This window comes from Carassius auratus, unplaced genomic scaffold (assembly GCF_003368295.1).
Source record: "Carassius auratus strain Wakin unplaced genomic scaffold, ASM336829v1 scaf_tig00217846, whole genome shotgun sequence".
In the NCBI taxonomy this organism is placed as follows: Eukaryota; Metazoa; Chordata; class Actinopteri; order Cypriniformes; family Cyprinidae; genus Carassius; species Carassius auratus.
In genome coordinates, this window is record NW_020529272.1 from 44527 (window position 1) to 69418 (window position 24892).

At 38.4% G+C, this 24892-nt stretch overlaps 25 pseudogenes; all 25 read right to left on the reverse strand.

Annotated features, from left to right (window-relative positions):
• Positions 1–377: 377 nt before the first annotated feature.
• LOC113103626 (uncharacterized) lies at positions 378–496 on the reverse strand (annotated as a pseudogene).
• A 1672-nt stretch (positions 497–2168) lies between these two features.
• LOC113103625 (uncharacterized) lies at positions 2169–2287 on the reverse strand (annotated as a pseudogene).
• A 369-nt stretch (positions 2288–2656) lies between these two features.
• LOC113103668 (uncharacterized) lies at positions 2657–2775 on the reverse strand (annotated as a pseudogene).
• A 369-nt stretch (positions 2776–3144) lies between these two features.
• LOC113103676 (uncharacterized) lies at positions 3145–3263 on the reverse strand (annotated as a pseudogene).
• Positions 3264–3623: 360 nt separating this feature from the next.
• LOC113103627 (uncharacterized) lies at positions 3624–3742 on the reverse strand (annotated as a pseudogene).
• A 355-nt stretch (positions 3743–4097) lies between these two features.
• Positions 4098–4216, reverse strand: LOC113103628 (uncharacterized; annotated as a pseudogene).
• Positions 4217–5605: 1389 nt separating this feature from the next.
• On the reverse strand, positions 5606–5724 carry LOC113103636 (uncharacterized; annotated as a pseudogene).
• Positions 5725–6092: 368 nt separating this feature from the next.
• On the reverse strand, positions 6093–6211 carry LOC113103669 (uncharacterized; annotated as a pseudogene).
• A 371-nt stretch (positions 6212–6582) lies between these two features.
• LOC113103629 (uncharacterized) lies at positions 6583–6701 on the reverse strand (annotated as a pseudogene).
• Positions 6702–7056: 355 nt separating this feature from the next.
• Positions 7057–7175, reverse strand: LOC113103630 (uncharacterized; annotated as a pseudogene).
• Positions 7176–8561: 1386 nt separating this feature from the next.
• On the reverse strand, positions 8562–8680 carry LOC113103638 (uncharacterized; annotated as a pseudogene).
• A 368-nt stretch (positions 8681–9048) lies between these two features.
• LOC113103678 (uncharacterized) lies at positions 9049–9167 on the reverse strand (annotated as a pseudogene).
• Positions 9168–10555: 1388 nt separating this feature from the next.
• Positions 10556–10674, reverse strand: LOC113103639 (uncharacterized; annotated as a pseudogene).
• Positions 10675–12072: 1398 nt separating this feature from the next.
• LOC113103640 (uncharacterized) lies at positions 12073–12191 on the reverse strand (annotated as a pseudogene).
• A 370-nt stretch (positions 12192–12561) lies between these two features.
• On the reverse strand, positions 12562–12680 carry LOC113103679 (uncharacterized; annotated as a pseudogene).
• Positions 12681–14066: 1386 nt separating this feature from the next.
• LOC113103641 (uncharacterized) lies at positions 14067–14185 on the reverse strand (annotated as a pseudogene).
• Positions 14186–15585: 1400 nt separating this feature from the next.
• On the reverse strand, positions 15586–15704 carry LOC113103642 (uncharacterized; annotated as a pseudogene).
• A 370-nt stretch (positions 15705–16074) lies between these two features.
• LOC113103680 (uncharacterized) lies at positions 16075–16193 on the reverse strand (annotated as a pseudogene).
• A 1386-nt stretch (positions 16194–17579) lies between these two features.
• On the reverse strand, positions 17580–17698 carry LOC113103644 (uncharacterized; annotated as a pseudogene).
• A 1399-nt stretch (positions 17699–19097) lies between these two features.
• Positions 19098–19216, reverse strand: LOC113103645 (uncharacterized; annotated as a pseudogene).
• Positions 19217–19588: 372 nt separating this feature from the next.
• On the reverse strand, positions 19589–19707 carry LOC113103681 (uncharacterized; annotated as a pseudogene).
• Positions 19708–21086: 1379 nt separating this feature from the next.
• On the reverse strand, positions 21087–21205 carry LOC113103646 (uncharacterized; annotated as a pseudogene).
• Positions 21206–22461: 1256 nt separating this feature from the next.
• Positions 22462–22580, reverse strand: LOC113103670 (uncharacterized; annotated as a pseudogene).
• A 371-nt stretch (positions 22581–22951) lies between these two features.
• Positions 22952–23070, reverse strand: LOC113103585 (uncharacterized; annotated as a pseudogene).
• A 1386-nt stretch (positions 23071–24456) lies between these two features.
• Positions 24457–24575, reverse strand: LOC113103647 (uncharacterized; annotated as a pseudogene).
• Positions 24576–24892: the final 317 nt, after the last annotated feature.

The following is a 24892-nucleotide window of genomic DNA, read 5'->3' on the forward strand; positions in this document are numbered from 1 at the left end:
CAGGTCCATACCTCCTAAGATTCAAAGATTGGGCATTTACTCTTTTTTTTTTTTTGTTGCAAGATTATTATGTAATTAGTAAAAATTGCCAAAAATATTACAGCAACTGGTATTCCCGGCCGTCTTCCATCCAAGTACTAACCAGGCAAAACCTGCTATTATTCAGAGATCGGGCATTGACTTTTTTTTTTTTTTTTTTTTTTTTAAGATTATTATATAATTAGTAATAAATTTCCAATAATATTAGAGCACCTGGTATTCCGAGGCGGTCTCCCATCCAGACACTAAACAGGTCCATGACTGCTAAGATTCAAAGAATGGGCATTGACTCTTTTTTTTTTCAAGATTATTATATAATATGTGAAAAATTTACAAAAATCTTAAAGCAACTGGTATTACCAGGGGGTCTCCCATCCAATTACTAACCAGGCCCAAACCTGCTTAGCTTCCGAGCTCAGACATGATCTGGCATAGACAGGGTGGTATAGCCATAAGCGAAGACTGCTGCAAAGAGAGAGCTATTTAAAGATCAGCCAATCTAATATAAGTAGGAAAGTAAACCCTAAAGCTTAAAGCACCTGGTATTCCCAGGCGGTCTCCCATCCAAGCACTAACCAGGCCAATACCTGCTAAGATTAAGAGATCGGGCATTGACTCTTTTTTTTTTTTTTTTTTTTTTTTAAGATTATTATATAATTAGTAATAAATTTCCAATAATATTAGAGCACCTGGTATTCCGAGGCGGTCTCCCATCCAGACACTAAACAGGTCCATGACTGCTAAGATTCAAAGAATGGGCATTGACTCTTTTTTTTTCAAGATTATTATATAACATGTGAAAAATTTACAAAAAATCTTAAAGCAACTGGTATTACCAGGGGGTCTCCCATCCAAGCACTAACCAGGCCAATACCTGCTAAGATTAAGAGATCGGGCATTGACTCTTTTTTTTTTTTTTTTTTTTTTAAAGATTATTATATAATTAGTAATACATTTCCAATAATATTAGAGCACCTGGTTTTCCGAGGCGGTCTCCCATCCAAACACTAAACAGGTCCATAGCTGCTAAGATTCAAAGATTGGGCATTGACTCTTTTTGTTTCAAGATAATTATATAATTAGTACAAATTTCCAAAAATATTACAGCAACTGGTATTCCGAGGCGGTCTCCCATCCAAGCACTAAACAGGTCCATACCTCCTAAGATTCAAAGATTGGGCATTTACTCTTTTTTTTTTTTGTTGCAAGATTATTATGTAATTAGTAAAAATTGCCAAAAATATTACAGCAACTGGTATTTCCCGGCCGTCTTCCATCCAAGTACTAACCAGGCAAAACCTGCTATTATTCAGAGATCGGGCATTGACTTTTTTTTTTTTTTCAAGATTATTATATAATTTGTGAAAAATTTCCAAAAATCTTAAAGCAACTGGTATTACCAGGGTGTCTCCCATCCAATTACTAACCAGGCCCATACCTGCTAAGATTCAGATATGGGGCATTGACTCCTTTCTTTTTTTCTTGCAAGATTATTATATAATTTGTGAAAAATTTCCAAAAATCTTAAAGCAACTGGTATTACCAGGGGGTCTGCCATCCAATTACTAACCAGGCCGAAACCTGCTTAGTTTCCGAACTCAGACATGATCTGGCATAGCCAGGGTGGAATGGCCATAAGCGAAGACTGCTGCAAAGAGAGAGCTTTTTAAAGATCAGCCAATCTAATCGCCGGTACATTATACAGGACCAAACCTGCTTAGCTTCCGAGAGCAGACGAGATCAGGCATAGCCAGGTTGTTACGGTCGCAAGCGAAGGATACTGCAAAGAGAAGACTATTTAAAGATCAGCCAATCAAATCGCCCATACATTATATAAGTAGGAATGAAAATCCAAAAGCTTACAGCACCTGGTATTCCGAGGCGGTCTCCCATCCAAGCACTAACCAGGCCAATACCTGCTAAGATTAAGAGATCGGGCATTGGCTCTTTTTTTTTAAGATTATTATATAATTAGTAATAAATTTCCAATAATATTAGAGCACCTGGTATTAACAGGGGGTCTCCCATCCAAACACTACACAGGTCAATGACTGCTAAGATTCAAAGAATGGGCATTCACTCTTTTTTTTTTTCAAGATTATTATATAATTTGTGAAAAATTTACAAAAATCTTAAAGCAACTGGTATTACCAGGGGGTCTCCCATCCAATTACTAACCAGGCCCAAACCTGCTTAGCTTCCGAGCTCAGACATGATCTGGCATAGCCAGGGTGGTATGGCCATAAGCGAAGACTGCTGCTAAGAGAGAGCTATTTAAAGATCAGTCAATCTAATCGCCGGTATATTATATAAGTAGGAAAGAAAACCCTAAAGCTTAAAGCACCTGGTATTCCCAGGCGGTCTCCCATCCAAGCACTAACCCAGCCAATACCTGCTAAGATTAAGAGATCGGGCATTGACTCTTTTTTTTTTTTTTTTTTTTTTAAGATTATTATATAATTAGTAATAAATTTCCAATAATATTAGAGCACCTGGTATTCTGAGGCGGTCTCCCATCCAGACACTAAACAGGTCCATGACTGCTAAGATTCAAAGAATGGGCATTGACTCTTTTTTTTTTCAAGATTATTATATAATTTGTGAAAAATTTACAAAAATCTTAGAGCAACTGGTATTACCAGGGGGTCTCCCATCCAATTACTAACCAGGCCCAAACCTGCTTAGCTTCCGAGCTCAGACATGATCTGGCATAGCCAGGGTGGTATGGCCATAAGCGAAGACTGCTGCAAAGAGAGAGCTATTTAAAGATCAGCCAATCTAATCGCCGGTACATTATATAAGTAGGAAAGAAAACCCTAAAGCTTAAAGCACCTGGTATTCCCAGGCGGTCTCCCATCCAAGCACTAACCAGGCCAATACCTGCTAAGATTAAGAGATCGGGCATTGACTCTTTTTTTTTTTTTTTTTTTTTTTAGATTATTATATAATTAGTAATAAATTTCCAATAATATTAGAGCACCTGGTATTCCGAGGCGGTCTCCCATCCAGACACTAAACAGGTCCATGACTGCTAAGATTCAAAGAATGGGCATTGACTCTTTTTTTTTTCAAGATTATTATATAATATGTGAAAAATTTACAAAAATCTTAAAGCAACTGGTATTACCAGGGGGTCTCCCATCCAATTACTAACCAGGCCCAAACCTGCTTAGCTTCCGAGCTCAGACATGATCTGGCATAGACAGGGTGGTATGGCCATAAGCGAAGACTGCTGCAAAGAGAGAGCTATTTAAAGATCAGCCAATCCCGTAATATATAAGTAGGAAAGAAAACCCTAAAGCTTAAAGCACCTGGTATTCCCAGGCGGTCTCCCATCCAAGCACTAACCAGGCCAATACCTGCTAAGATTAAGAGATCGGGCATTGACTCTTTTTTTTTTTTTTTTTTTTTTAAGATTATTATATAATTAGTAATAAATTTCCAATAATATTAGAGCACCTGGTATTCCGAGGCGGTCTCCCATCCAGACACTAAACAGGTCCATGACTGCTAAGATTCAAAGAATGGGCATTGACTCTTTTTTTTTTCAAGATTATTATATAATATGTGAAAAATTTACAAAAATCTTAAAGCAACTGGTATTACCAGGGGGTCTCCCATCCAATTACTAACCAGGCCCAAACCTGCTTAGCTTCCGAGCTCAGACATGATCTGGCATAGACAGGGTGGTATAGCCATAAGCGAAGACTGCTGCAAAGAGAGAGCTATTTAAAGATCAGCCAATCTAATATAAGTAGGAAAGAAAACCCTAAAGCTTAAAGCACCTGGTATTCCCAGGCGGTCTCCCATCCAAGCACTAACCAGGCCAATACCTGCTAAGATTAAGAGATCGGGCATTGACTCTTTTTTTTTTTTTTTTTTTTTTAAGATTATTATATAATTAGTAATAAATTTCCAATAATATTAGAGCACCTGGTATTCCGAGGCGGTCTCCCATCCAGACACTAAACAGGTCCATGACTGCTAAGATTCAAAGAATGGGCATTGACTCTTTTTTTTTTCAAGATTATTATATAATATGTGAAAAATTTACAAAAATCTTAAAGCAACTGGTATTACCAGGGGGTCTCCCATCCAATTACTAACCAGGCCCAAACCTGCTTAGCTTCCGAGCTCAGACATGATCTGGCATAGACAGGGTGGTATAGCCATAAGCGAAGACTGCTGCAAAGAGAGAGCTATTTAAAGATCAGCCAATCTAATATAAGTAGGAAAGTAAACCCTAAAGCTTAAAGCACCTGGTATTCCCAGGCGGTCTCCCATCCAAGCACTAACCAGGCCAATACCTGCTAAGATTAAGAGATCGGGCATTGACTCTTTTTTTTTTTTTTTTTTTTTTTTTAAAGATTATTATATAATTAGTAATACATTTCCAATAATATTAGAGCACCTGGTTTTCCGAGGCGGTCTCCCATCCAAACACTAAACAGGTCCATAGCTGCTAAGATTCAAAGATTGGGCATTGACTCTTTTTGTTTCAAGATAATTATATAATTAGTACAAATTTCCAAAAATATTACAGCAACTGGTATTCCGAGGCGGTCTCCCATCCAAGCACTAAACAGGTCCATACCTCCTAAGATTCAAAGATTGGGCATTTACTCTTTTTTTTTTTTTGTTGCAAGATTATTATGTAATTAGTAAAAATTGCCAAAAATATTACAGCAACTGGTATTTCCCGGCCGTCTTCCATCCAAGTACTAACCAGGCAAAACCTGCTATTATTCAGAGATCGGGCATTGACTTTTTTTTTTTTTTCAAGATTATTATATAATTTGTGAAAAATTTCCAAAAATCTTAAAGCAACTGGTATTACCAGGGTGTCTCCCATCCAATTACTAACCAGGCCCATACCTGCTAAGATTCAGATATGGGGCATTGACTCCTTTCTTTTTTTCTTGCAAGATTATTATATAATTTGTGAAAAATTTCCAAAAATCTTAAAGCAACTGGTATTACCAGGGGGTCTGCCATCCAATTACTAACCAGGCCGAAACCTGCTTAGTTTCCGAACTCAGACATGATCTGGCATAGCCAGGGTGGAATGGCCATAAGCGAAGACTGCTGCAAAGAGAGAGCTATTTAAAGATCAGCCAATCTAATCGCCGGTACATTATACAGGACCAAACCTGCTTAGCTTCCGAGAGCAGACGAGATCAGGCATAGCCAGGTTGTTACGGTCGCAAGCGAAGGATACTGCAAAGAGAAGACTATTTAAAGATCAGCCAATCAAATCGCCCATACATTATATAAGTAGGAATGAAAATCCAAAAGCTTACAGCACCTGGTATTCCGAGGCGGTCTCCCATCCAAGCACTAACCAGGCCAATACCTGCTAAGATTAAGAGATCGGGCATTGGCTCTTTTTTTTTAAGATTATTATATAATTAGTAATAAATTTCCAATAATATTAGAGCACCTGGTATTAACAGGGGGTCTCCCATCCAAACACTACACAGGTCAATGACTGCTAAGATTCAAAGAATGGGCATTCACTCTTTTTTTTTTTCAAGATTATTATATAATTTGTGAAAAATTTACAAAAATCTTAAAGCAACTGGTATTACCAGGGGGTCTCCCATCCAATTACTAACCAGGCCCAAACCTGCTTAGCTTCCGAGCTCAGACATGATCTGGCATAGCCAGGGTGGTATGGCCATAAGCGAAGACTGCTGCTAAGAGAGAGCTATTTAAAGATCAGTCAATCTAATCGCCGGTATATTATATAAGTAGGAAAGAAAACCCTAAAGCTTAAAGCACCTGGTATTCCCAGGCGGTCTCCCATCCAAGCACTAACCCAGCCAATACCTGCTAAGATTAAGAGATCGGGCATTGACTCTTTTTTTTTTTTTTTTTTTTTAAGATTATTATATAATTAGTAATAAATTTCCAATAATATTAGAGCACCTGGTATTCCGAGGCGGTCTCCCATCCAGACACTAAACAGGTCCATGACTGCTAAGATTCAAAGAATGGGCATTGACTCTTTTTTTTTTCAAGATTATTATATAATTTGTGAAAAATTTACAAAAATCTTAGAGCAACTGGTATTACCAGGGGGTCTCCCATCCAATTACTAACCAGGCCCAAACCTGCTTAGCTTCCGAGCTCAGACATGATCTGGCATAGCCAGGGTGGTATGGCCATAAGCGAAGACTGCTGCAAAGAGAGAGCTATTTAAAGATCAGCCAATCTAATCGCCGGTACATTATATAAGTAGGAAAGAAAACCCTAAAGCTTAAAGCACCTGGTATTCCCAGGCGGTCTCCCATCCAAGCACTAACCAGGCCAATACCTGCTAAGATTAAGAGATCGGGCATTGACTCTTTTTTTTTTTTTTTTTTTTTTTTAAGATTATTATATAATTAGTAATAAATTTCCAATAATATTAGAGCACCTGGTATTCCGAGGCGGTCTCCCATCCAGACACTAAACAGGTCCATGACTGCTAAGATTCAAAGAATGGGCATTGACTCTTTTTTTTTTCAAGATTATTATATAATATGTGAAAAATTTACAAAAATCTTAAAGCAACTGGTATTACCAGGGGGTCTCCCATCCAATTACTAACCAGGCCCAAACCTGCTTAGCTTCCGAGCTCAGACATGATCTGGCATAGACAGGGTGGTATAGCCATAAGCGAAGACTGCTGCAAAGAGAGAGCTATTTAAAGATCAGCCAATCTAATATAAGTAGGAAAGAAAACCCTAAAGCTTAAAGCACCTGGTATTCCCAGGCGGTCTCCCATCCAAGCACTAACCAGGCCAATACCTGCTAAGATTAAGAGATCGGGCATTGACTCTTTTTTTTTTTTTTTTTTTTTTAAGATTATTATATAATTAGTAATAAATTTCCAATAATATTAGAGCACCTGGTATTCCGAGGCGGTCTCCCATCCAGACACTAAACAGGTCCATGACTGCTAAGATTCAAAGAATGGGCATTGACTCTTTTTTTTTTCAAGATTATTATATAATATGTGAAAAATTTACAAAAATCTTAAAGCAACTGGTATTACCAGGGGGTCTCCCATCCAATTACTAACCAGGCCCAAACCTGCTTAGCTTCCGAGCTCAGACATGATCTGGCATAGACAGGGTGGTATAGCCATAAGCGAAGACTGCTGCAAAGAGAGAGCTATTTAAAGATCAGCCAATCTAATATAAGTAGGAAAGTAAACCCTAAAGCTTAAAGCACCTGGTATTCCCAGGCGGTCTCCCATCCAAGCACTAACCAGGCCAATACCTGCTAAGATTAAGAGATCGGGCATTGACTCTTTTTTTTTTTTTTTTTTTTTTTTTAAAGATTATTATATAATTAGTAATAATTTCCAATAATATTAGAGCACCTGGTTTTCCGAGGCGGTCTCCCATCCAAACACTAAACAGGTCCATAGCTGCTAAGATTCAAAGATTGGGCATTGACTCTTTTTGTTTCAAGATAATTATATAATTAGTACAAATTTCCAAAAATATTACAGCAACTGGTATTCCGAGGCGGTCTCCCATCCAAGCACTAAACAGGTCCATACCTCCTAAGATTCAAAGATTGGGCATTTACTCTTTTTTTTTTTTTGTTGCAAGATTATTATGTAATTAGTAAAAATTGCCAAAAATATTACAGCAACTGGTATTTCCCGGCCGTCTTCCATCCAAGTACTAACCAGGCAAAACCTGCTATTATTCAGAGATCGGGCATTGACTTTTTTTTTTTTTTCAAGATTATTATATAATTTGTGAAAAATTTCCAAAAATCTTAAAGCAACTGGTATTACCAGGGTGTCTCCCATCCAATTACTAACCAGGCCCATACCTGCTAAGATTCAGATATGGGGCATTGACTCCTTTCTTTTTTTCTTGCAAGATTATTATATAATTTGTGAAAAATTTCCAAAAATCTTAAAGCAACTGGTATTACCAGGGGGTCTGCCATCCAATTACTAACCAGGCCGAAACCTGCTTAGTTTCCGAACTCAGACATGATCTGGCATAGCCAGGGTGGAATGGCCATAAGCGAAGACTGCTGCAAAGAGAGAGCTATTTAAAGATCAGCCAATCTAATCGCCGGTACATTATACAGGACCAAACCTGCTTAGCTTCCGAGAGCAGACGAGATCAGGCATAGCCAGGTTGTTACGGTCGCAAGCGAAGGATACTGCAAAGAGAAGACTATTTAAAGATCAGCCAATCAAATCGCCCATACATTATATAAGTAGGAATGAAAATCCAAAAGCTTACAGCACCTGGTATTCCGAGGCGGTCTCCCATCCAAGCACTAACCAGGCCAATACCTGCTAAGATTAAGAGATCGGGCATTGGCTCTTTTTTTTAAGATTATTATATAATTAGTAATAAATTTCCAATAATATTAGAGCACCTGGTATTAACAGGGGGTCTCCCATCCAAACACTACACAGGTCAATGACTGCTAAGATTCAAAGAATGGGCATTCACTCTTTTTTTTTTCAAGATTATTATATAATTTGTGAAAAATTTACAAAAATCTTAAAGCAACTGGTATTACCAGGGGGTCTCCCATCCAATTACTAACCAGGCCCAAACCTGCTTAGCTTCCGAGCTCAGACATGATCTGGCATAGCCAGGGTGGTATGGCCATAAGCGAAGACTGCTGCAAAGAGAGAGCTATTTAAAGATCAGTCAATCTAATCGCCGGTACATTATATAAGTAGGAAAGAAAACCCTAAAGCTTAAAGCACCTGGTATTCCCAGGCGGTCTCCCATCCAAGCACTAACCAGGCCAATACCTGCTAAGATTAAGAGATCGGGCATTGACTCTTTTTTTTTTTTTTTTTTTTTAAGATTATTATATAATTAGTAATAAATTTCCAATAATATTAGAGCACCTGGTATTCCGAGGCGGTCTCCCATCCAGACACTAAACAGGTCCATGACTGCTAAGATTCAAAGAATGGGCATTGACTCTTTTTTTTTTCAAGATTATTATATAATTTGTGAAAAATTTACAAAAATCTTAAAGCAACTGGTATTACCAGGGGGTCTCCCATCCAATTACTAACCAGGCCCAAACCTGCTTAGCTTCCGAGCTCAGACATGATCTGGCATAGACAGGGTGGTATGGCCATAAGCGAAGACTGCTGCAAAGAGAGAGCTATTTAAAGATCAGCCAATCTAATATAAGTAGGAAAGAAAACCCTAAAGCTTAAAGCACCTGGTATTCCCAGGCGGTCTCCCATCCAAGCACTAACCAGGCCAATACCTGCTAAGATTAAGAGATCGGGCATTGACTCTTTTTTTTTTTTTTTTTTTTTTTTAAAGATTATTATATAATTAGTAATAAATTTCCAATAATATTAGAGCACCTGGTTTTCCGAGGCGGTCTCCCATCCAAACACTAAACAGGTCCATAGCTGCTAAGATTCAAAGATTGGGCATTGACTCTTTTTGTTTCAAGATAATTATATAATTAGTACAAATTTCCAAAAATATTACAGCAACTGGTATTCCGAGGCGGTCTCCCATCCAAGCACTAAACAGGTCCATACCTCCTAAGATTCAAAGATTGGGCATTTACTCTTTTTTTTTTTTTTGTTGCAAGATTATTATGTAATTAGTAAAAATTGCCAAAAATATTACAGCAACTGGTATTTCCCGGCCGTCTTCCATCCAAGTACTAACCAGGCAAAACCTGCTATTATTCAGAGATCGGGCATTGACTTTTTTTTTTTTTTCAAGATTATTATATAATTTGTGAAAAATTTCCAAAAATCTTAAAGCAACTGGTATTACCAGGGTGTCTCCCATCCAATTACTAACCAGGCCCATACCTGCTAAGATTCAGATATGGGGCATTGACTCCTTTCTTTTTTTCTTGCAAGATTATTATATAATTTGTGAAAAATTTCCAAAAATCTTAAAGCAACTGGTATTACCAGGGGGTCTGCCATCCAATTACTAACCAGGCCGAAACCTGCTTAGTTTCCGAACTCAGACATGATCTGGCATAGCCAGGGTGGAATGGCCATAAGCGAAGACTGCTGCAAAGAGAGAGCTATTTAAAGATCAGCCAATCTAATCGCCGGTACATTATACAGGACCAAACCTGCTTAGCTTCCGAGAGCAGACGAGATCAGGCATAGCCAGGTTGTTACGGTCGCAAGCGAAGGATACTGCAAAGAGAAGACTATTTAAAGATCAGCCAATCAAATCGCCCATACATTATATAAGTAGGAATGAAAATCCAAAAGCTTACAGCACCTGGTATTCCGAGGCGGTCTCCCATCCAAGCACTAACCAGGCCAATACCTGCTAAGATTAAGAGATCGGGCATTGGCTCTTTTTTTTTAAGATTATTATATAATTAGTAATAAATTTCCAATAATATTAGAGCACCTGGTATTAACAGGGGGTCTCCCATCCAAACACTACACAGGTCAATGACTGCTAAGATTCAAAGAATGGGCATTCACTCTTTTTTTTTTCAAGATTATTATATAATTTGTGAAAAATTTACAAAAATCTTAAAGCAACTGGTATTACCAGGGGGTCTCCCATCCAATTACTAACCAGGCCCAAACCTGCTTAGCTTCCGAGCTCAGACATGATCTGGCATAGCCAGGGTGGTATGGCCATAAGCGAAGACTGCTGCAAAGAGAGAGCTATTTAAAGATCAGCCAATCTAATCGCCGGTACATTATATAAGTAGGAAAGAAAACCCTAAAGCTTAAAGCACCTGGTATTCCCAGGCGGTCTCCCATCCAAGCACTAACCAGGCCAATACCTGCTAAGATTAAGAGATCGGGCATTGACTCTTTTTTTTTTTTTTTTTTTTTTTAAGATTATTATATAATTAGTAATAAATTTCCAATAATATTAGAGCACCTGGTTTTCCGAGGCGGTCTCCCATCCAAACACTAAACAGGTCCATAGCTGCTAAGATTCAAAGATTGGGCATTGACTCTTTTTGTTTCAAGATAATTATATAATTAGTACAAATTTCCAAAAATATTACAGCAACTGGTATTCCGAGGCGGTCTCCCATCCAAGCACTAAACAGGTCCATACCTCCTAAGATTCAAAGATTGGGCATTTACTCTTTTTTTTTTTTTGTTGCAAGATTATTATGTAATTAGTAAAAATTGCCAAAAATATTACAGCAACTGGTATTTCCCGGCCGTCTTCCATCCAAGTACTAACCAGGCAAAACCTGCTATTATTCAGAGATCGGGCATTGACTTTTTTTTTTTTTTCAAGATTATTATATAATTTGTGAAAAATTTCCAAAAATCTTAAAGCAACTGGTATTACCAGGGTGTCTCCCATCCAATTACTAACCAGGCCCATACCTGCTAAGATTCAGATATGGGGCATTGACTCCTTTCTTTTTTTCTTGCAAGATTATTATATAATTTGTGAAAAATTTCCAAAAATCTTAAAGCAACTGGTATTACCAGGGGGTCTGCCATCCAATTACTAACCAGGCCGAAACCTGCTTAGTTTCCGAGCTCAGACATGATCTGGCATAGCCAGGGTGGAATGGCCATAAGCGAAGACTGCTGCAAAGAGAGAGCTATTTAAAGATCAGCCAATCTAATCGCCGGTACATTATACAGGACCAAACCTGCTTAGCTTCCGAGAGCAGACGAGATCAGGCATAGCCAGGTTGTTACGGTCGCAAGCGAAGGATACTGCAAAGAGAAGACTATTTAAAGATCAGCCAATCAAATCGCCCATACATTATATAAGTAGGAATGAAAATCCAAAAGCTTACAGCACCTGGTATTCCGAGGCGGTCTCCCATCCAAGCACTAACCAGGCCAATACCTGCTAAGATTAAGAGATCGGGCATTGGCTCTTTTTTTTTAAGATTATTATATAATTAGTAATAAATTTCCAATAATATTAGAGCACCTGGTATTAACAGGGGGTCTCCCATCCAAACACTACACAGGTCAATGACTGCTAAGATTCAAAGAATGGGCATTCACTCTTTTTTTTTCAAGATTATTATATAATTTGTGAAAAATTTACAAAAATCTTAAAGCAACTGGTATTACCAGGGGGTCTCCCATCCAATTACTAACCAGGCCCAAACCTGCTTAGCTTCCGAGCTCAGACATGATCTGGCATAGCCAGGGTGGTATGGCCATAAGCGAAGACTGCTGCAAAGAGAGAGCTATTTAAAGATCAGTCAATCTAATCGCCGGTACATTATATAAGTAGGAAAGAAAACCCTAAAGCTTAAAGCACCTGGTATTCCCAGGCGGTCTCCCATCCAAGCACTAACCAGGCCAATACCTGCTAAGATTAAGAGATCGGGCATTGACTCTTTTTTTTTTTTTTTTTTTTTTTAAGATTATTATATAATTAGTAATAAATTTCCAATAATATTAGAGCACCTGGTATTCCGAGGCGGTCTCCCATCCAGACACTAAACAGGTCCATGACTGCTAAGATTCAAAGAATGGGCATTGACTCTTTTTTTTTTCAAGATTATTATATAATTTGTGAAAAATTTACAAAAATCTTAAAGCAACTGGTATTACCAGGGGGTCTCCCATCCAATTACTAACCAGGCCCAAACCTGCTTAGCTTCCGAGCTCAGACATGATCTGGCATAGACAGGGTGGTATGGCCATAAGCGAAGACTGCTGCAAAGAGAGAGCTATTTAAAGATCAGCCAATCTAATATAAGTAGGAAAGAAAACCCTAAAGCTTAAAGCACCTGGTATTCCCAGGCGGTCTCCCATCCAAGCACTAACCAGGCCAATACCTGCTAAGATTAAGAGATCGGGCATTGACTCTTTTTTTTTTTTTTTTTTTTTTAAAGATTATTATATAATTAGTAATAAATTTCCAATAATATTAGAGCACCTGGTTTTCCGAGGCGGTCTCCCATCCAAACACTAAACAGGTCCATAGCTGCTAAGATTCAAAGATTGGGCATTGACTCTTTTTGTTTCAAGATAATTATATAATTAGTACAAATTTCCAAAAATATTACAGCAACTGGTATTCCGAGGCGGTCTCCCATCCAAGCACTAAACAGGTCCATACCTCCTAAGATTCAAAGATTGGGCATTTACTCTTTTTTTTTTTTTTGTTGCAAGATTATTATGTAATTAGTAAAAATTGCCAAAAATATTACAGCAACTGGTATTTCCCGGCCGTCTTCCATCCAAGTACTAACCAGGCAAAACCTGCTATTATTCAGAGATCGGGCATTGACTTTTTTTTTTTTTTCAAGATTATTATATAATTTGTGAAAAATTTCCAAAAATCTTAAAGCAACTGGTATTACCAGGGTGTCTCCCATCCAATTACTAACCAGGCCCATACCTGCTAAGATTCAGATATGGGGCATTGACTCCTTTCTTTTTTTCTTGCAAGATTATTATATAATTTGTGAAAAATTTCCAAAAATCTTAAAGCAACTGGTATTACCAGGGGGTCTGCCATCCAATTACTAACCAGGCCGAAACCTGCTTAGTTTCCGAGCTCAGACATGATCTGGCATAGCCAGGGTGGAATGGCCATAAGCGAAGACTGCTGCAAAGAGAGAGCTATTTAAAGATCAGCCAATCTAATCGCCGGTACATTATACAGGACCAAACCTGCTTAGCTTCCGAGAGCAGACGAGATCAGGCATAGCCAGGTTGTTACGGTCGCAAGCGAAGGATACTGCAAAGAGAAGACTATTTAAAGATCAGCCAATCAAATCGCCCATACATTATATAAGTAGGAATGAAAATCCAAAAGCTTACAGCACCTGGTATTCCGAGGCGGTCTCCCATCCAAGCACTAACCAGGCCAATACCTGCTAAGATTAAGAGATCGGGCATTGGCTCTTTTTTTTTAAGATTATTATATAATTAGTAATAAATTTCCAATAATATTAGAGCACCTGGTATTAACAGGGGGTCTCCCATCCAAACACTACACAGGTCAATGACTGCTAAGATTCAAAGAATGGGCATTCACTCTTTTTTTTTTCAAGATTATTATATAATTTGTGAAAAATTTACAAAAATCTTAAAGCAACTGGTATTACCAGGGGGTCTCCCATCCAATTACTAACCAGGCCCAAACCTGCTTAGCTTCCGAGCTCAGACATGATCTGGCATAGCCAGGGTGGTATGGCCATAAGCGAAGACTGCTGCAAAGAGAGAGCTATTTAAAGATCAGCCAATCTAATCGCCGGTACATTATATAAGTAGGAAAGAAAACCCTAAAGCTTAAAGCACCTGGTATTCCCAGGCGGTCTCCCATCCAAGCACTAACCAGGCCAATACCTGCTAAGATTAAGAGATCGGGCATTGACTCTTTTTTTTTTTTTTTTTTTTTTTTAAAGATTATTATATAATTAGTAATAAATTTCCAATAATATTAGAGCACCTGGTTTTCCGAGGCGGTCTCCCATCCAAACACTAAACAGGTCCATAGCTGCTAAGATTCAAAGATTGGGCATTGACTCTTTTTGTTTCAAGATAATTATATAATTAGTACAAATTTCCAAAAATATTACAGCAACTGGTATTCCGAGGCGGTCTCCCATCCAAGCACTAAACAGGTCCATACCTCCTAAGATTCAAAGATTGGGCATTTACTCTTTTTTTTTTTTTGTTGCAAGATTATTATGTAATTAGTAAAAATTGCCAAAAATATTACAGCAACTGGTATTTCCCGGCCGTCTTCCATCCAAGTACTAACCAGGCAAAACCTGCTATTATTCAGAGATCGGGCATTGACTTTTTTTTTTTTTTCAAGATTATTATATAATTTGTGAAAAATTTCCAAAAATCTTAAAGCAACTGGTATTACCAGGGTGTCTCCCATCCAATTACTAACCAGGCCCATACCTGCTAAGATTCAGATATGGGGCATTGACTCCTTTCTTTTTTTCTTGCAAGATTATTATATAATTTGTGAAAAATTTCCAAAAATCTTAAAGCAACTGGTATTACCAGGGGGTCTGCCATCCAATTACTAACCAGGCCGAAACCTGCTTAGTTTCCGAGCTCAGACATGATCTGGCATAGCCAGGGTGGAATGGCCATAAGCGAAGACTGCTGCAAAGAGAGAGCTATTTAAAGATCAGCCAATCTAATCGCCGGTACATTATACAGGACCAAACCTGCTTAGCTTCCGAGAGCAGACGAGATCAGGCATAGCCAGGTTGTTACGGTCGCAAGCGAAGGATACTGCAAAGAGAAGACTATTTAAAGATCAGCCAATCAAATCGCCCATACATTATATAAGTAGGAATGAAAATCCAAAAGCTTACAGCACCTGGTATTCCGAGGCGGTCTCCCATCCAAGCACTAACCAGGCCAATACCTGCTAAGATTAAGAGATCGGGCATTGGCTCTTTTTTTTTAAGATTATTATATAATTAGTAATAAATTTCCAATAATATTAGAGCACCTGGTATTACCAGGGGGTCTCCCATCCAAACACTACACAGGTCAATGACTGCTAAGATTCAAAGAATGGGCATTCACTCTTTTTTTTTCAAGATTATTATATAATTTGTGAAAAATTTACAAAAATCTTAAAGCAACTGGTATTACCAGGGGGTCTCCCATCCAATTACTAACCAGGCCCAAACCTGCTTAGCTTCCGAGCTCAGACATGATCTGGCATAGCCAGGGTGGTATGGCCATAAGCGAAGACTGCTGCAAAGAGAGAGCTATTTAAAGATCAGTCAATCTAATCGCCGGTACATTATATAAGTAGGAAAGAAAACCCTAAAGCTTAAAGCACCTGGTATTCCCAGGCGGTCTCCCATCCAAGCACTAACCAGGCCAATACCTGCTAAGATTAAGAGATCGGGCATTGACTCTTTTTTTTTTTTTTTTTTTTTTTAAGATTATTATATAATTAGTAATAAATTTCCAATAATATTAGAGCACCTGGTATTCCGAGGCGGTCTCCCATCCAGACACTAAACAGGTCCATGACTGCTAAGATTCAAAGAATGGGCATTGACTCTTTTTTTTTTCAAGATTATTATATAATTTGTGAAAAATTTACAAAAATCTTAAAGCAACTGGTATTACCAGGGGGTCTCCCATCCAATTACTAACCAGGCCCAAACCTGCTTAGCTTCCGAGCTCAGACATGATCTGGCATAGACAGGGTGGTATGGCCATAAGCGAAGACTGCTGCAAAGAGAGAGCTATTTAAAGATCAGCCAATCTAATATAAGTAGGAAAGAAAACCCTAAAGCTTAAAGCACCTGGTATTCCCAGGCGGTCTCCCATCCAAGCACTAACCAGGCCAATACCTGCTAAGATTAAGAGATCGGGCATTGACTCTTTTTTTTTTTTTTTTTTTTTTAAAGATTATTATATAATTAGTAATAAATTTCCAATAATATTAGAGCACCTGGTTTTCCGAGGCGGTCTCCCATCCAAACACTAAACAGGTCCATAGCTGCTAAGATTCAAAGATTGGGCATTGACTCTTTTTGTTTCAAGATAATTATATAATTAGTACAAATTTCCAAAAATATTACAGCAACTGGTATTCCGAGGCGGTCTCCCATCCAAGCACTAAACAGGTCCATACCTCCTAAGATTCAAAGATTGGGCATTTACTCTTTTTTTTTTTTTTGTTGCAAGATTATTATGTAATTAGTAAAAATTGCCAAAAATATTACAGCAACTGGTATTTCCCGGCCGTCTTCCATCCAAGTACTAACCAGGCAAAACCTGCTATTATTCAGAGATCGGGCATTGACTTTTTTTTTTTTTCAAGATTATTATATAATTTGTGAAAAATTTCCAAAAATCTTAAAGCAACTGGTATTACCAGGGTGTCTCCCATCCAATTACTAACCAGGCCCATACCTGCTAAGATTCAGATATGGGGCATTGACTCCTTTCTTTTTTTCTTGCAAGATTATTATATAATTTGTGAAAAATTTCCAAAAATCTTAAAGCAACTGGTATTACCAGGGGGTCTGCCATCCAATTACTAACCAGGCCGAAACCTGCTTAGTTTCCGAGCTCAGACATGATCTGGCATAGCCAGGGTGGAATGGCCATAAGCGAAGACTGCTGCAAAGAGAGAGCTATTTAAAGATCAGCCAATCTAATCGCCGGTACATTATACAGGACCAAACCTGCTTAGCTTCCGAGAGCAGACGAGATCAGGCATAGCCAGGTTGTTACGGTCGCAAGCGAAGGATACTGCAAAGAGAAGACTATTTAAAGATCAGCCAATCAAATCGCCCATACATTATATAAGTAGGAATGAAAATCCAAAAGCTTACAGCACCTGGTATTCCGAGGCGGTCTCCCATCCAAGCACTAACCAGGCCAATACCTGCTAAGATTAAGAGATCGGGCATTGGCTCTTTTTTTTTAAGATTATTATATAATTAGTAATAAATTTCCAATAATATTAGAGCACCTGGTATTAACAGGGGGTCTCCCATCCAAACACTACACAGGTCAATGACTGCTAAGATTCAAAGAATGGGCATTCACTCTTTTTTTTTTTCAAGATTATTATATAATTTGTGAAAAATTTACAAAAATCTTAAAGCAACTGGTATTACCAGGGGGTCTCCCATCCAATTACTAACCAGGCCCAAACCTGCTTAGCTTCCGAGCTCAGACATGATCTGGCATAGCCAGGGTGGTATGGCCATAAGCGAAGACTGCTGCAAAGAGAGAGCTATTTAAAGATCAGCCAATCTAATCGCCGGTACATTATATAAGTAGGAAAGAAAACCCTAAAGCTTAAAGCACCTGGTATTCCCAGGCGGTCTCCCATCCAAGCACTAACCAGGCCAATACCTGCTAAGATTAAGAGATCGGGCATTGACTCTTTTTTTTTTTTTTTTTTTTTTTTAAAGATTATTATATAATTAGTAATAAATTTCCAATAATATTAGAGCACCTGGTTTTCCGAGGCGGTCTCCCATCCAAACACTAAACAGGTCCATAGCTGCTAAGATTCAAAGATTGGGCATTGACTCTTTTTGTTTCAAGATAATTATATAATTAGTACAAATTTCCAAAAATATTACAGCAACTGGTATTCCGAGGCGGTCTCCCATCCAAGCACTAAACAGGTCCATACCTCCTAAGATTCAAAGATTGGGCATTTACTCTTTTTTTTTTTTTGTTGCAAGATTATTATGTAATTAGTAAAAATTGCCAAAAATATTACAGCAACTGGTATTTCCCGGCCGTCTTCCATCCAAGTACTAACCAGGCAAAACCTGCTATTATTCAGAGATCGGGCATTGACTTTTTTTTTTTTTTCAAGATTATTATATAATTTGTGAAAAATTTCCAAAAATCTTAAAGCAACTGGTATTACCAGGGTGTCTCCCATCCAATTACTAACCAGGCCCATACCTGCTAAGATTCAGATATGGGGCATTGACTCCTTTCTTTTTTTCTTGCAAGATTATTATATAATTTGTGAAAAATTTCCAAAAATCTTAAAGCAACTGGTATTACCAGGGGGTCTGCCATCCAATTACTAACCAGGCCGAAACCTGCTTAGTTTCCGAACTCAGACATGATCTGGCATAGCCAGGGTGGAATGGCCATAAGCGAAGACTGCTGCAAAGAGAGAGCTATTTAAAGATCAGCCAATCTAATCGCCGGTACATTATACAGGACCAAACCTGCTTAGCTTCCGAGAGCAGACGAGATCAGGCATAGCCAGGTTGTTACGGTCGCAAGCGAAGGATACTGCAAAGAGAAGACTATTTAAAGATCAGCCAATCAAATCGCCCATACATTATATAAGTAGGAATGAAAATCCAAAAGCTTACAGCACCTGGTATTCCGAGGCGGTCTCCCATCCAAGCACTAACCAGGCCAATACCTGCTAAGATTAAGAGATCGGGCATTGGCTCTTTTTTTTAAGATTATTATATAATTAGTAATAAATTTCCAATAATATTAGAGCACCTGGTATTAACAGGGGGTCTCCCATCCAAACACTACACAGGTCAATGACTGCTAAGATTCAAAGAATGGGCATTCACTCTTTTTTTTTCAAGATTATTATATAATTTGTGAAAAATTTACAAAAATCTTAAAGCAACTGGTATTACCAGGGGGTCTCCCATCCAATTACTAACCAGGCCCAAACCTGCTTAGCTTCCGAGCTCAGACATGATCTGGCATAGCCAGGGTGGTATGGCCATAAGCGAAGACTGCTGCAAAGAGAGAGCTATTTAAAGATCAGTCAATCTAATCGCCGGTACATTATATAAGTAGGAAAGAAAACCCTAAAGCTTAAAGCACCTGGTATTCCCAGGCGGTCTCCCATCCAAGCACTAACCAGGCCAATACCTGCTAAGATTAAGAGATCGGGCATTGACTCTTTTTTTTTTTTTTTTTTTTTTTTAAGATTATTATATAATTAGTAATAAATTTCCAATAATATTAGAGCACCTGGTATTCCGAGGCGGTCTCCCATCCAGACACTAAACAGGTCCATGACTGCTAAGATTCAAAGAATGGGCATTGACTCTTTTTTTTTTCAAGATTATTATATAATTTGTGAAAAAATTTACAAAAATCTTAAAGCAACTGGTATTACCAGGGGGTCTCCCATCCAATTACTAACCAGGCCCAAACCTGCTTAGCTTCCGAGCTCAGACATGATCTGGCATAGACAGGGTGGTATGGCCATAAGCGAAGACTGCTGCAAAGAGAGAGCTATTTAAAGATCAGCCAATCTAATATAAGTAGGAAAGAAAACCCTAAAGCTTAAAGCACCTGGTATTCCCAGGCGGTCTCCCATCCAAGCACTAACCAGGCCAATACCTGCTAAGATTAAGAGATCGGGCATTGACTCTTTTTTTTTTTTTTTTAAAGATTATTATATAATTAGTAATAAATTTCCAATAATATTAGAGCACCTGGTTTTCCGAGGCGGTCTCCCATCCAAACACTAAACAGGTCCATAGCTGCTAAGATTCAAAGATTGGGCATTGACTCTTTTTGTTTCAAGATAATTATATAATTAGTACAAATTTCCAAAAATATTACAGCAACTGGTATTCCGAGGCGGTCTCCCATCCAAGCACTAAACAGGTCCATACCTCCTAAGATTCAAAGATTGGGCATTTACTCTTTTTTTTTTTTTGTTGCAAGATTATTATGTAATTAGTAAAAATTGCCAAAAATATTACAGCAACTGGTATTTCCCGGCCGTCTTCCATCCAAGTACTAACCAGGCAAAACCTGCTATTATTCAGGATCGGGCATTGACTTTTTTTTTTTTTTTCAAGATTATTATATAATTTGTGAAAAATTTCCAAAAATCTTAAAGCAACTGGTATTACCAGGGTGTCTCCCATCCAATTACTAACCAGGCCCATACCTGCTAAGATTCAGATATGGGGCATTGACTCCTTTCTTTTTTTCTTGCAAGATTATTATATAATTTGTGAAAAATTTCCAAAAATCTTAAAGCAACTGGTATTACCAGGGGGTCTGCCATCCAATTACTAACCAGGCCGAAACCTGCTTAGTTTCCGAGCTCAGACATGATCTGGCATAGCCAGGGTGGAATGGCCATAAGCGAAGACTGCTGCAAAGAGAGAGCTATTTAAAGATCAGCCAATCTAATCGCCGGTACATTATACAGGACCAAACCTGCTTAGCTTCCGAGAGCAGACGAGATCAGGCATAGCCAGGTTGTTACGGTCGCAAGCGAAGGATACTGCAAAGAGAAGACTATTTAAAGATCAGCCAATCAAATCGCCCATACATTATATAAGTAGGAATGAAAATCCAAAAGCTTACAGCACCTGGTATTCCGAGGCGGTCTCCCATCCAAGCACTAACCAGGCCAATACCTGCTAAGATTAAGAGATCGGGCATTGGCTCTTTTTTTTTAAGATTATTATATAATTAGTAATAAATTTCCAATAATATTAGAGCACCTGGTATTAACAGGGGGTCTCCCATCCAAACACTACACAGGTCAATGACTGCTAAGATTCAAAGAATGGGCATTCACTCTTTTTTTTTTCAAGATTATTATATAATTTGTGAAAAATTTACAAAAATCTTAAAGCAACTGGTATTACCAGGGGGTCTCCCATCCAATTACTAACCAGGCCCAAACCTGCTTAGCTTCCGAGCTCAGACATGATCTGGCATAGCCAGGGTGGTATGGCCATAAGCGAAGACTGCTGCAAAGAGAGAGCTATTTAAAGATCAGTCAATCTAATCGCCGGTACATTATATAAGTAGGAAAGAAAACCCTAAAGCTTAAAGCACCTGGTATTCCCAGGCGGTCTCCCATCCAAGCACTAACCAGGCCAATACCTGCTAAGATTAAGAGATCGGGCATTGACTCTTTTTTTGTTTTTCAAGATAATTATATAATTAGTACAAATTTCCAAAAATATTACAGCAACTGGTATTCTGAGGCGGTCTTCCCATCCAAGCACTAAACAGGTCCATACCTCCTAAGATTCAAAGATTGGGCATTTACTCTTTTTTTTTTTTTTTTTTGTTGCAAGATTATTATGTAATTAGTAAAAATTGCCAAAATATTACAGCAACTGGTATTTCCCGGCCGTCTTCCATCCAAGTACTAACCAGGCAAAACCTGCTATTATTCAGAGATCGGGCATTGACTTTTTTTTTTTTTCAAGATTATTATATAATTTGTGAAAAATTTCCAAAAATCTTAAAGCAACTGGTATTACCAGGGTGTCTCCCATCCAATTACTAACCAGGCCCATACCTGCTAAGATTCAGATATGGGGCATTGACTCCTTTCTTTTTTTCTTGCAAGATTATTATATAATTTGTGAAAAATTTCCAAAAATCTTAAAGCAACTGGTATTACCAGGGGGTCTGCCATCCAATTACTAACCAGGCCGAAACCTGCTTAGTTTCCGAGCTCAGACATGATCTGGCATAGCCAGGGTGGAATGGCCATAAGCGAAGACTGCTGCAAAGAGAGAGCTATTTAAAGATCAGCCAATCTAATCGCCGGTACATTATACAGGACCAAACCTGCTTAGCTTCCGAGAGCAGACGAGATCAGGCATAGCCAGGTTGTTACGGTCGCAAGCGAAGGATACTGCAAAGAGAAGACTATTTAAAGATCAGCCAATCAAATCGCCCATACATTATATAAGTAGGAATGAAAATCCAAAAGCTTACAGCACCTGGTATTCCGAGGCGGTCTCCCATCCAAGCACTAACCAGGCCAATACCTGCTAAGATTAAGAGATCGGGCATTGGCTCTTTTTTTTAAGATTATTATATAATTAGTAATAAATTTCCAATAATATTAGAGCACCTGGTATTACCAGGGGGTCTCCCATCCAAACACTACACAGGTCAATGACTGCTAAGATTCAAAGAATGGGCATTCACTCTTTTTTTTTTCAAGATTATTATATAATTGTGAAAAATTTACAAAAATCTTAGAGCAACTGGTATTACCAGGGGGTCTCCCATCCAATTACTAACCAGGCCCAAACCTGCTTAGCTTCCGAGCTCAGACATGATCTGGCATAGCCAGGGTGGTATGGCCATAAGCGAAGACTGCTGCAAAGAGAGAGCTATTTAAAGATCAGCCAATCTAATCGCCGGTACATTATATAAGTAGGAAAGAAAACCCTAAAGCTTAAAGCACCTGGTATTCCCAGGCGGTCTCCCATCCAAGCACTAACCAGGCCAATACCTGCTAAGATTAAGAGATCGGGCATTGACTCTTTTTTTTTTTTTTTTTTTTTTTAAGATTATTATATAATTAGTAATAAATTTCCAATAATATTAGAGCACCTGGTATTCCGAGGCGGTCTCCCATCCAGACACTAAACAGGTCCATGACTGCTAAGATTCAAAGAATGGGCATTGACTCTTTTTTTTTTTCAAGATTATTATATAATATGTGAAAAATTTACAAAAATCTTAAAGCAACTGGTATTACCAGGGGGTCTCCCATCCAATTACTAACCAGGCCCAAACCTGCTTAGCTTCCGAGCTCAGATATGATCTGGCATAGACAGGGTGGTATAGCCATAAGCGAAGACTGCTGCAAAGAGAGAGCTATTTAAAGATCAGCCAATCTAATATAAGTAGGAAAGAAAACACTAAAGCTTAAAGCACCTGGTATTCCCAGGCGGTCTCCCATCCAAGCACTAACCAGGCCAATACCTGCTAAGATTAAGAGATCGGGCATAGACTCTTTTTTTTTTTTTTTTTTTTTTTTTAAAGATTATTATATAATTAGTAATACATTTCCAATAATATTAGAGCACCTGGTTTTCCGAGGCGGTCTCCCATCCAAACACTAAACAGGTCCATAGCTGCTAAGATTCAAAGATTGGGCATTGACTCTTTTTGTTTCAAGATAATTATATAATTAGTACAAATTTCCAAAAATATTACAGCAACTGGTATTCCGAGGCGGTCTCCCATCCAAGCACTAAACAGGTCCATACCTCCTAAGATTCAAAGATTGGGCATTTACTCTTTTTTTTTTTTGTTGCAAGATTATTATGTAATTAGTAAAAATTGCCAAAAATATTACAGCAACTGGTATTTCCCGGCCGTCTTCCATCCAAGTACTAACCAGGCAAAACCTGCTATTATTCAGAGATCGGGCATTGACTTTTTTTTTTTTTTCAAGATTATTATATAATTTGTGAAAAATTTCCAAAAATCTTAAAGCAACTGGTATTACCAGGGTGTCTCCCATCCAATTACTAACCAGGCCCATACCTGCTAAGATTCAGATATGGGGCATTGACTCCTTTCTTTTTTTCTTGCAAGATTATTATATAATTTGTGAAAAATTTCCAAAAATCTTAAAGCAACTGGTATTACCAGGGGGTCTGCCATCCAATTACTAACCAGGCCGAAACCTGCTTAGTTTCCGAACTCAGACATGATCTGGCATAGCCAGGGTGGAATGGCCATAAGCGAAGACTGCTGCAAAGAGAGAGCTATTTAAAGATCAGCCAATCTAATCGCCGGTACATTATACAGGACCAAACCTGCTTAGCTTCCGAGAGCAGACGAGATCAGGCATAGCCAGGTTGTTACGGTCGCAAGCGAAGGATACTGCAAAGAGAAGACTATTTAAAGATCAGCCAATCAAATCGCCCATACATTATATAAGTAGGAATGAAAATCCAAAAGCTTACAGCACCTGGTATTCCGAGGCGGTCTCCCATCCAAGCACTAACCAGGCCAATACCTGCTAAGATTAAGAGATCGGGCATTGGCTCTTTTTTTTAAGATTATTATATAATTAGTAATAAATTTCCAATAATATTAGAGCACCTGGTATTAACAGGGGGTCTCCCATCCAAACACTACACAGGTCAATGACTGCTAAGATTCAAAGAATGGGCATTCACTCTTTTTTTTTTCAAGATTATTATATAATTTGTGAAAAATTTACAAAAATCTTAAAGCAACTGGTATTACCAGGGGGTCTCCCATCCAATTACTAACCAGGCCCAAACCTGCTTAGCTTCCGAGCTCAGACATGATCTGGCATAGCCAGGGTGGTATGGCCATAAGCGAAGACTGCTGCAAAGAGAGAGCTATTTAAAGATCAGCCAATCTAATATAAGTAGGAAAGAAAACCCTAAAGCTTAAAGCACCTGGTATTCCCAGGCGGTCTCCCATCCAAGCACTAACCAGGCCAATACCTGCTAAGATTAAGAGATCGGGCATTGACTCTTTTTTTTTTTTTTTTTTTTTTTTAAAGATTATTATATAATTAGTAATAAATTTCCAATAATATTAGAGCACCTGGTTTTCCGAGGCGGTCTCCCATCCAAACACTAAACAGGTCCATAGCTGCTAAGATTCAAAGATTGGGCATTGACTCTTTTT